This window comes from Urocampus carinirostris, chromosome 1, assembly GCF_059441175.1.
Source record: "Urocampus carinirostris isolate Australia breed hairy pipefish chromosome 1, RoL_Ucar_1.0, whole genome shotgun sequence".
In the NCBI taxonomy this organism is placed as follows: domain Eukaryota; kingdom Metazoa; phylum Chordata; class Actinopteri; order Syngnathiformes; family Syngnathidae; genus Urocampus; species Urocampus carinirostris.
The window spans coordinates 1,426,632-1,439,357 of record NC_142349.1 but is presented as its reverse complement, the minus strand read 5'-3'; the positions used below and the strand labels follow the sequence as shown (position 1 = coordinate 1,439,357).

Below are 12,726 nucleotides of genomic sequence, written 5' to 3'. Positions count from 1 at the left end.
TCCCTCATATCTTTCAGGTTTAATTTCCCCCTATGTTCTGGTCCGAAGCCTTCGCTCTGAAAGTGCTGGTCTAATAGTGATCCCAAAGGCCAAGAAGTGATCCGCAGGTTCGAGAGCATTCTCCATTCAGGCCCCAGTGCTGTGGAATTATTTGCCCTCTGAGATTTGATCTACAACCTCAGCTGAACTGTTTAAATGTAGTCTTATAACTACTGCTGGGAAAAATATTGCGTTAACGATTTGCGTTATAGTTTTTTAATTTAACGTGTGAAAATATATTAGCGTAATGATTAAAATTACGCCCTGGGCACGCCCCAGGGTGTCAAGCCGCGCTGTCCCAACAAACAAAGAAGAGTCACTTTCGTTTCCGGAGGCTAACGCGGCGTAGCATGCTAGCGATGGAAAAGAGAAAGGAAACACTTTTAGGCGGAACATTGCCCAAAGGGAATCTCGACTAGGGTAAAATGATATGTATGCGTTGCAAAGCTTAATTTAATTATCATTGAGGCACTTCTTCCCTGTTGTATCACTTGAAAGCCAAGCACCCTGGTGCGGTGGTACAGTCAGACAGCTGACCTTGTCAAACAACTTTGGATCAGTTTGGTGCAAGAGACGAGTGTTCTACAATGTTTACATAATGAACTTGAATATTTCGTTAATGGAGGATTTGTTTTTGACACCACAAACTGAATGCAGGCAGCACGGCGGCGCAGTGGTTAGCGCGTGTGCGGCACAGATCTGAGGTCGTGGGAACCTCCTAAGTGGGTTCAAATCCAGCTCCCGGCCTTACTGTGCGGAGTTTGTATGTTCTCCCCGTGCTTGCGTGGGTTTCCTCCGGGCACTCCGGTTTCCTCCCACATTCCAAAAACATGCATTTCAGGTGAATTGGCCGGTCCAAATTGTCCCTAGGTGTGAATGAGCGAATGAGTTGTCTGTCCCTGTGTGCCCTGCAATTGGCTGGCAACCAGTTCAGGGTGTCCCCTGCCCAGCATCCTCGCGATCCTACTGAGGATAAGCGGTGCAGCTGATGAGATGAGAGATGAGATGAAACTGATTGCATTTTTCCTTTACTTGGTATGCATTTTTTGTTAAAATATATACGACAGCTTTACAGCACATTTACAGTTCAACAGTAGTGACATACAGTAGGTGAATATCTTTGTTATGAATGCAATTTTTGTCATTAGATAAATAGATACTTTATTCATCCCCGCAGGTAAATTCACAGTCTGCATGCTTGTTTACTCTACTTGGGATAGACCTATACCATTTGGCATAATAATGTAATCTTATTTTTCTATGTATGCTTTCATTTTTACTGCCATTTATGAATCTGGATTTAATAACTTAGTCACGATTAATTTATTTAAAAACTGAGATTGATTAGTTAATTTATTTTAATTGATTCTCTGTCCTACATAAACACACTTATATTCTATAGCTCATGAATTACCTATATTTCATTTTGACAGTATGTATTGTAACCTTGTCATCCTTTTGATTTGATTTTATGTTATACTTTATGTATTTTTAATTGTATTGTTAGTTAATAAAACATCCATTGCAGCCTGGCCACCCTGGAAGGAGGACTACCTCAAGGTTTCATCATTTTCCTCATACTTAAGTTTTTGTTTTAGGGTTTCCTTGTCCTCATGTAGGTTTTAGATCAGGGGGTGGTGTAACAATAATCTGTAGCTTGCAATAGTATGTGGTCTGTGCAGACCTTAAAGACTCCTTGTGATTAAGGGCTATACAAATAAACATGACTTAACTCGACTAGAATTTATATTGCACTTTAATCTTAATTCGGTTCGCAACGAAATCAAAATAAATGCCCAGGCACCATACAAAACGTAACCAAATAATCGCAGGACCGCCATTTTCTGAAAATACTTTTCTTTTACAATTCAAACGGTTCACTGCGGTTTTCACAATCCAAACTTATTTTACACATTCAACAAATGTTTAGCACTCCTTATGACTGATTCATTGATGTGTAAAAGCACTTTACCAACCGGTTTTGTTTTCACGGAAAAGAAGAGACAGTGGTCAAGTATTATATTGTTTGAGGATGTCAGCCCACAAATCAGCATACCATGCATGGGTGACCTAAGTCATCTTGTGGTCAAATTTGCGACCTCCACTCTATTTTTTAAGGGAAAAAAAACACATCAAATTGGCTCATCTCTCATACAATCAACACCAAAAAAATAATACACTCCAAATTTGTGACCATAAACATAAAAACTTAAATTTAGAATGTTGTCGTTATTCCTTCTGTTTAAAAGACAAAAATGTCACCCCTGTGACATTGCCTTGAGGTCCCACATAGATACAAAACACAAACTATATAAGTGTTGTTGTATAAAACATTTCTGCATTGAATGTCAGTCATGGTTGAGTGCATGGTCTACAAGTGTTCCTCTGATCTCAGCAGGAAGCTGTATACTCTGCCTCTTCTGCCTCGCCTCCAAAATCTTCCGCCACACAGCCTCACACCTTTTCTGCCTCTTTTTTGTCCCTGGCTGTTGACCATGTTCAAATCCTTGTACTTATTTTGTCAGACATCTTAAGGTTGTGGTCTGCTCTAGCTTTACTGTATAACCTTGCCAGTTGATGATACATCGCCCCATTTACCCATCTCATAGAACTGATGCTTACATTCCTATACGTGGATGAAATATTTACCTGGTAGGAAGTTACCAATTCATTACTGATTTAGAATCTGAGTAATGAAATAATTAGAAATGAGCACTCATGTTGGCACATTCTGATAAAATGTTCAATTATTTTGCATGTAGATGTATGCAATCAACAAATGATTACCATATTTTCTGAACAATAAATCGCAGTTTTGGCAGGGGGTGTAACTTATTCCCCGGTGAGACTTGTGTGAAATTATTAACACATTATTATATCACCGTGTTTTCACTTTTTATTACTGGTTCTGTAATTCACTGTACATGTTATTTTCACACCAAACCACAAGAGAACGCTCTAGGCCTGTGTTAATCATTTAAACATTGCCCTTTTTGTAATGAACATTTTTCGAAACAGAAAGAGGAAGTAAAGTGGCTCATCTCGGTGGAGTTGATTACCGGTAACCTGGGGATGAATATTTAATTGGATTTAGTGATTTGGAGTAAAACTGACAGTTTGGTAAGCATGCTCTTTATGCTTTATTATTTAGTTTAGTTATTACAATAACTCTTAATAAGTTGCAGCACGGCAGCGTAGCGGTTAGCGCGTGTGCAGCACAGTTATGAGGTCGTGAGTTCAAACCTTGTGAAGTTTGTATGTTCTCCCCATGCTTGCATGGGTTTCCTCCGGGCACCCCGGTTTCTTTTTGTGTGTGTCCACTAGTTATGCCGTGTTGCGTGAATTGAACAAGTAGTGTTGTGGTAAATACACTTGCATTTGTAGAATAGATTTGCATACATGTAGAAATGTAGAATAGACGTGCATACATGTAGAAATTTAGAAAGACTTGCTTACAGTTGTGGGAAAAGGTCGGGTTGACATCGTTTTGAAGATACTCTTGGCAGACGATTAAGTTTCCTTGAAGATACTCTTGGCAGACGATTAAGTTTCCTTGAAGATAGCGTGCAAGGGACGGGACGCTCTGAACTTGATACGTGATACAGGACCGCCTTTTGGGGTGTACTCAATCGAAGCCTAATCGTCACTACCAGCTTTAAAAACATTGTCATGTTCCCAGCTCTCTGAGATCTTCATTGACGCATCAATAAAAGTTGTATCTCCCTCCCACGAGGCTGGCTCCTGTCCATTTTCCTTATCCACATATGAGAAGACTTTTCTCTCGATTATCGAACCTCCGATTTCTCCAACATTAAATGGCGCCTCAACGTGGATTGGCACTAATTAAATAAAAAAGAAAAGGGAGGAAGACTTCTCAGTGGAACTGTCTCAAATGAGCAAGTGAGGTAAGGAAAGTTTTTTCTCTCCTTATTTCGGTTTGCTTGTCGAGATTCGTGGGAGGACGGGAGCCTGTGACGTCGGAGCTAAATTATGAAAATGCGTGCACGTGGAATTTTCCGTCTATAGTCAGGCCCAAGTTCGGACGGATGAGATATATAGACTGAGTTGAGATTTTTTTGTCTGACGGGAATTTTTGTGCTCAGAGAATCCTGTTTGTTTTGGGACATGGCTGCTTGAAAAAGAAAAAAGGCTAATTTACCTGGATAAAAGGTGCAGCGGCGTCGGTATATGTATATTTATGATTGTCTTGAGATCTGTGTAAAGCTGTGATAAGACGTCATCATTTGCTGAAGTGACAGTTCGAGAGTAGACGATCTATATATGGTTAATACGGGGCATGTTTTATGTGTTTCCCTAGTCGATTGATGATTTGGGAGGGACATGTAACCTTGCACTTAAGAAAAAGTGTGGTGCATGGAACCTCGCCATTTTCTACAATCTGAAAGGTTATACCGACGTTAGAAAAATGAGCAGTAATCAGATGTTGTATTATTAAGATATATTCGCATAGAACAAGCGATACGAAGAATGTGTGTGTGACATGAGTCAGGCTGGCGCTGACAGGTGTATTCTTTTACATTTTACGGTCTTGTATGTGCGTTAAAGTGTCTTGCTTTTTTGTGGGTTATTCTCGCCCCCACCGCTAACACGCTTACCCCCACCACTCTCCGTCTTTCCCTGTGTGAGTTGAGCTCAACCGTGTGTATTCCCGCTCCGATCACCCCCACCCCACCCCCGTCTTTCCCCCGTCTTTCTTTCCTTTACTTTATGTAACTTTATGTTTGAGTTGTTTGCGTTACAGAGGGGGTCTTGGAAAATAAATGTAAAGTGGGGTGATTACTTTTCCTCGCCCGCAAGGACGTAGTCGTGATAGGGGAACTTAAAAGCGCAGAGTGGGTTTATTAGTGAGTGAAAACGGGATGCAAAAGTTCTGCGCGATTGGTGTATGAGATGGATATGAGAAACTTACGATACTGGGAAATAAATTAGGGTGAACGATTCATCAAGTGCTCCGTTTGCGTGTGGCCTTTTGATTTGTGAGATCTTGTTCCGATAAACGTGATAAGTATAGTTTGGGTAAATTGAGGAAACAATTTGGCAAGCATTTTCAAAAGACAATGAGGAGCAGATTACTCGATCTTGAGGAAGACCATGAAAAATTTTCGAATTTAATTGCTAAGGTGATGTCTTCATGGTCATTTAACCTAGACTAAACATCCGAGTTTGTAAACATGACCGATTTAACAGGATTCAGAAGTCAGACGGACTGTTGAAAAGGGCTGAAGATGGACAGAAAAACAAGCAAAGAACAAACAAAGACGTTCACTCATCCGTTGTCTGCGCCGCTTGTCTACAGCAGGGTCGTGGGGACACTGGAGCACATCCAGGCTGTCCTCAAACAGTGAGCAGTGGGCAATCTGAACTGATTGCAGCCAGTTTCGAGGAGAAAGAGGTAGACAACTGGGCACCAAGGTCAGTGTGGCACTGATAAAGTTCATGGCACATTCCTGCAGCGCATTACGAGTGGAACGTCACAATGGACTGAGCCAGACGGCCAAGGCCGTCGACGGGGCGGTGATAACGAACAACACGAGTCTGCATTGAATCACGCTAGAATCTTGTTGATTGACGTAGTGTTTACAAATCTGAGGAATATTGATACGTTTGGATTGTGAATTATTTTATTTTTAACACAGGAATACTGCTAAGATTGTATTTTGAATCTGCTTTCCAGGAAAACGGTGATGTGTCTCCAGATGCAGGAGCATCAGGAGGATTATTAAGGAGAATAGGTAACAGGGGAATACCTTTGACTTTATATCAGATACAATTGCACAATTTAAAAATATTATGCAAGGGGGAGGTGTGAAATAGCTGGAGAAATAAGGGTGTAGGTCTCTGTATTTACAGGCCACGGTAGACGGAGTGCTCAACCAACATATGAAATTTGTGCAGAGAATAATAATAATAATAGTAATAGGAATAGGAAGGAGTAATGGGAATAATAGGAGCAGTGCCATCAAAAGATCTAGGTGCGGAAACAGTAATTAAGTTTTTGATCAGAGAAGTTATTCCGCGATTTGGCATACCGTCAGAAATAAGCTCGGATAACGGTGCGGCATTTGTTCAAAAGGTCGTGAAGGGCATCTTACAAAAACTACACATTAAACAACGGTTCGGTGAGGTTTATCAACAAAGTCAAGGGATGGTGGAAAAGAGTAAATGGAATATTAAAATCAAAGATAAACAAGATCTTTGTGAGTACTAGGCTCAGCTGAGGGGATGCGCTACAGTTAGCGCTGATGAGTGATCGCATGCAAACTCATTGGATCACGCATTTAACACCGCATGAAGTGCTAACAGGCAGACCAGCGACGCATCTGGGAGGTCCCTATAAGGGGCCGCCACTTGAGCAACTACAAACTGAACTGAGAGACTGAATGAGACAATTGACGGCTGTCATCTACCGGCTGGTTAAGAGACAAGAGTCCAAGGTCGAACAACCATTTGAAAAGACGTCCCAGGGGATCTCGTCTACAACAAGGTTTCAACGAAAGTGGAACCATCCGAGGCGTGAGGGACCGTACACCGTCGTGAGGGCAACGCTGGCCGCGGTCCAGGTCGAGGGTAGCTCAACATGGTACCATCTGAACCACGGTACCACGGCTCACGCTGCCACCGTCAACGAGACCAAGCAAGATCAACAGGGCAGTAACGTTAAATTAGGAAAACAAGATGTGGGTGACAAAGCTGTGTGTGATAATAAATTGTCTGATATGATTGTTACTAGGAGCAGAGCTCGAGAAATCGCAGCGGCGAATGGAAATTGCGGTTCCGAAAGTGCAACCGGAGATCCAAAAAGCGACGCTGCAGTTGCAGACCATGACGCATCCTAGAGACAGCGGCCCGGTTAAGTGTGACACTACTGTATAACATGCCAAAACGGTCGAGGATTTGGAAAGTACAAGTACATTTTACCTCATGAAGGGCTCACTGGCCCTGAGGTATGGAAGCTCGAAAGTACCAAAATCAAAAATATTACAGGAAAAAAGAAAAAATGTGAGATATGACGAAAATGTGTAAAATATGATTTTTAAAATATGGTGCCATAAGAAACATGCACTCGAAATATTTTAAAGGGACAGTGTGTATAAATTGACCCCAAGAAGTCTCTGCATTGTGGAGTGCAACCGAAATAAAAGTGCTTAACAGGATAAATAAGGAGAGTCACAGTGCCCAAAGAAGCACTATTTTCTTCTAATTATTGTGTCATATCCACTGCCTCTAGGTGATGCTCATGTTATGGAAAACTCCAGTAACTCCAGTTTACAGTCACGTGGTCACACCAGCAGTCCCTGGTTTGGTTGTAAATTGCTAAAAATAATTTATAAGAAAGCTGATTAAACGATTTAGGTTCACTATCAAGACATTTCTAATAAAAACTCGCAGGAAAAAACCTTAACCGAGAACGAACGTTTTATCCAGAAGCTGTAGCAAAGAAACTCAAACGTTTTGATTGGGTAAGTGTTAGGAACTATAAACAGGACATGCGCATTTTGCTCCATTGCCCAGCGCCTGTGCTAAAAGTAAATACGTAAGTATCTTCAGTTGTAGGGATTTTTAACATTTTCATTTTGAGACAAAATGACAGACAAAATGAGCGTCAGCACTCATAAGTGACGGCGGGAGGGAGTCGAATTTTAAGTCACTCAACACTCAAAACGTCACACAGTGAAAATTAAAATCGCTGAAGGAAAGTACCGTAGAAATACTACAGAAACTAAATACCAAGTTAAATACCAGCATGGATGATGCATCTGGGACACAGGAACATGGTGAAATGAGAACACTGAGTGTATACAAGACAATTATACAGAATAGTTTAAAAAGAAAGAAATGTTTAAGTAACAAAACTAATCATCTCTCGTTGAATATGCGAATGGCAAAAGGGTAAGAATTTTTAAGACGTGTAGTTATGCTCCTAATAAAGCAAGGGCGAGTAAAACAAAGAAGACGACTGTAAAACCGTCCATAATTTCAGTGTCCATCTTTTCGTTGGTTATAAATGGACAAATTCAAAAGAGGCGTAATACGTAAAAGGATTGTTTCCTTAGTTTTTCTCATATTCAATAATAGATTACTAGTGGTATGAATGATTTCGAATTATCAAAAATTGAAAGAAGTTTGAAAATGACGACATATTATCACAGGGAAGAAAATTGGAGACTAGAAATCATTAATAACGTAGCTGAAGCTATTTCAGTCACTGAATGAAATATTTCTTTTAAAAAGAAAAGAAAAAGAAAAACAAAGGGAACTAAGACAATTGCGTAAAAACGAAGATTGTTGCGCGGAATAAAAGATTAAGATAGTAATATAAAATAAATACGAGTCAACAAGATAATTCATAAGTGACAAGTAGGTATTGCTTTATATCGAATCAACAATAAGAGATTATGATTACAGAGGGATGAAAAGACAATTAGAAATTTTTGACATTGAGTTCGAGTTGGCAGTTTTTTAGGACAATTGATTCCACACTGAATTTTTAGAATGAGTGTTACGTTCGACAAATGATTAATAAATGTGAAACAATAGCTGACTTATGGTTTGGTTAAGTTAAAATGAAACATTGTCTATGGAAAAGAGCATTTTTTTTTTAGAAGACAATGAGAAAAAGATTGATCAATCCTGGAAAGGATTAAAGGAATTAAAAATAACGGATTAGTGGATTTCGAGACATATCATGGTGATTTAAAAATATAACTGCATGGGAAATGAATGGAAATTAATTAAACTAAGATAATTAATGTCTACTAGTACTTAAATTTAGAGAAAAATTTAGAAATTGAATAAACTGGCTAATTTACTAAAACATCTCAGTACGTAAGCACGATAAAACTTAACGAGACTCTAAGTGCCCCTGAATTCCACAAAATACTTAACCTAGTATATTGTTTTGCTTTAATTCTGAAAGTAAAGGAAAAAGAAACACTAAGACAAACATACAACATAAGTTATTTAAATAAGGATAATTTGCTGAAAATTGGGTATGAAAAACTTGAGACAAAAGTATGAAAAACAACACATTAGGTAGTGTTTTTGGAGTTCCCCAGGGTCTTGAAAAGTACTATATAAATCCAGACCATTTATGATGGAATGGAATATACCTTTACGGACATAGTTACAAAACGGGTTCACATATTGTAACTGACAATTAAATTTGGCATGACACTCCATCTTCAGAGTTAGGTAAAGGATCGGAAAAGATAAGGTTATAGTTATAATTAATACAATATTTACACAAGAATGTGCATTTAAAATGTTACATACAGTTGAGGTTTGTGTAAATATGCATTTGGTGAAAAATAGTCATTGTAGTGCAAAAAAAAGTTGTCAGCATTGTGCAAAACATATAACAGTATTTTTATAGATAAGCTATGAAAATAAAAGGAAATTATTAAAAGGATCAATATCTAATTGAAGGCAAATAAACATAGACATAACATGTTGTTTTGCTTTAGAGTAAGAAGATACGTACCACGCAATACATAAAATTTTATTATAGAAAAAGATGCTGAGCACAGGGGTGAACGAATTAATCAGATAGATAGATAGATAGATACTTTACTCATCCCCTGAGGGAAATTCACATTTCCAGCAGCATCCCTGAGCTGAGAACAATACAATAATAAAGCCAAAAGAATACAATATACAAATACCCAGTGTGACGTGCAAATGCCCACTTTAGCATGTTATATAGAGTAACTAAATAGTGCTACACAGAATACATATTGCAGTAAGATTCGGTAATGTCCAATGTAGGTGGTGTTGTTTAATGTACGTATTTTTGCGAGTTGAAACCCATATCCATAGGATAGAAAGTAATCCAAGTGTTGCAAGGCACTGATAAAGTAAGCAAAAATAAATAAACAAATAAATAAATCACAAAAGTAGCGAAAATAACACGGGAGCTGCTGGAGTGGCTGCCATTCGTGACGGCGCCGGAAGTAACATTATCAAATACATTTTTCCACAATTGGGTCAGAATTAAACCTCTAGGGTTTAATCCAGCCATTCATGTGCAGTAAACCAAAGGAGAACAAGAAATGGGATGGTAAAGTATTACAATAATGTAAATCCTACTACAGAAATTCTATGAAATTACTAGAAAACGGAATATAGAGCTTGAAAACCGGGACATAGTATATGGTACGGCTATAATTCTAAAAAGACCAACTACAGAAATTCTGCAAGAATACTGCTACAAAACTACAACAGCATTAATACTAGCGCTACTAAAAAAAATCCTTCAAAAATACTACAACAGACTTCGAAAATATTACAGAATCTTATTTTGTAAATATTAAGATACTACTGCAGGAATGGTTGAGTTAAGTGCAGACCGGACCAGAACTCAATCGCTTAACGACCAGTTACTTTTATTCAGCAAAATTGTCCAACGCTCAGGGAAAAAACAAAACAGCAACTGGCCTACAGGCAAACAGGAACTCAGACTAGGAATACTCATAAAACAGGCTTTTACTCAGAACGGGCAAGCCCTTAAGAAGGACACACGCAAATTACGCGGTCGCCACGGCGACCATGCTGGACATGACAGAAATACTACATACGTGCACAACTACAATAACACAGTTGTACCTCTACTTATAAGTTTAATTGGTTCTAGCAGTAAATATGGAATGATGAAACTATTGTAAATCGAAACACATTATCAATTTGAATCAATTGGATTGAAACGGTATTAGTCCGTTCCGAAAGCAAACGAACCTTGTTGAATCAACTGCAATTGCCCTGAAGGTATGCTGGTGTTCAGTAGGGGTTCATACATATACACAAAATAGATAAACATGAAATAAATATAATGAAATATAACATCATAACTGTAAATGAGAAAAACTGGATGTGTCCCCAGGCTCGTGACGCCAAAAGTTTGCCCACCCTTGACTTAGAACCATTGTTTTTGGGACGATGGACTGGTGGTTAATTGCGCTTTTAATGACGGATTTCTTTTTAGGTTCTTTTTAAGAAGCAGAATGTTGGAAAAAAATTTTGAGCTGATTGTAGGCGATGATGAAATAGGTCGATAAATTCTCTATAGAGCGTGACGTCTCGTTTGGTTTCATGTTATAGTCATCATAGTTCCATTCCACTCCATTTAGTTATTAGTATCGATACGACAACACACACACACGCACACTGCTGTCGTCTTAATAAAACTGAATCGTCTCTGCACCGCACAACACAGTGGCCACGATCACACTCTCAGTCCACTCTTGGCGCCCATACTCAGTCATCCCTCTCCTCAGAGCGCCCTAAACCTTGCTTCCTTGATTGAGTAGAAGGACGTGTATGAATACTGCAATTGCGATAGAAGAGAAGTTTGAATTACTGAAATTCCGAGTATTATGGGATGAGTCAGACGAAAGAGAAACGTGCAACCAGTCGGAGTGCCGATGGACTACCAGAAACCAAATGTGTTAACGACAGTACAGACTAAAGTGACGGATAATATGCTAAACCTTAATGTGACGATACAGGCGAGAAGGGTACCGACACACCAAAGTCCAGAAAAACCTACACCCACGGCGACAGCACTGAAGAGTGAGGTTACAACGCCGACAGCCAAAAATGAGTGCACGGCCAGTACGTAAAATTCGGGAAATTGTGTAGAAGAGGAAAACCATAACCCTAACTCGGTAGTTGTGTAGGCGCATGGTCTCAATGTGCACTGACTTAATTAGACTAATTAACTTAAATTTTTGTGGGCCATCTGTCTTGTTTTATGTTTTATGTTTGTTCAATGTTGTAAGTGTTTGTATTCTTTCCTGTATTCTTATCTTTCTTGTCTTATATGGTTGTCCAGCGCTGGCGTTTAAGCGGCCCACGTAACTGAAAGGATTAACAGAAAAATATCGAAGGAAAAGGAAAAAGGGAACAATACAGTGCTCATTGAGACGAGAAAAACGTTTTTAAAGAGGAAGACGGTTTAAAATGTATTGTTTTAGATAGAACCGATAGCACGTCTCGTTAGGAATCGAAAACGTTCGTTTTTTTTTTTAGAAATCGTTTTGACGCTAAGGGTGTGCAACATAACGTCCGAGAGCCTATGGAGTTCCCAGAAAAATAAATGTTTTTTCAGTTGGAAAACGATGAATTTAGGGGTGAAAAGTCTAGAAAAATTATGTTTGGTTATTTTAGGTGCTTTAGATTATGTTAATGCCAGAATAACACCAAGAAAGGATAGAATAATAACAAAAAGAAAAAAGTTAACCTATTCCGGTTTTCAGTTCAAAATTGGAAAATTAAGGAATGTGAAGACGAGGAAAAATCCAATTGAGTGAATTGGAATGGAGTAATTTGAGAATGAAAAGCATTGTTATACGAAAGTAGTGGAATAGCGTGAGTAAATTCTTTCTTTTCATTGAATATGGAGGAAAAATTCATTGAGTCGAATAAAAATGAGTAAGATGAATCATTGTAGATCAATGCACGTCATTTTCACATTAAGTAGGTGAAGCTAAGATAGTAGATTGAATTGGTTTGGAAAGAAAAATAAATAAATAAATAAATAAATAAATAAATACATAAATAAGTGAGATGGTTATATGTCAATTTCCCATGGGCTAAAGTGTTAGAAGGCGTAGAAGAAGGGAAAGTTATGTAGGAGATGGATTGTTGGCAGAGCAAGTAAGGAAGTTACAA

General features: G+C 38.7%; 1 protein-coding gene across 10 annotated transcripts in view; it reads left to right on the top strand.

Moving 5' to 3' along the window:
- rbfox1 (RNA binding fox-1 homolog 1) overlaps positions 1–12,726 on the top strand; it is a 190,996-nt gene that overhangs the window by 155,879 nt on the left and 22,391 nt on the right. The window lies entirely within an intron of this gene.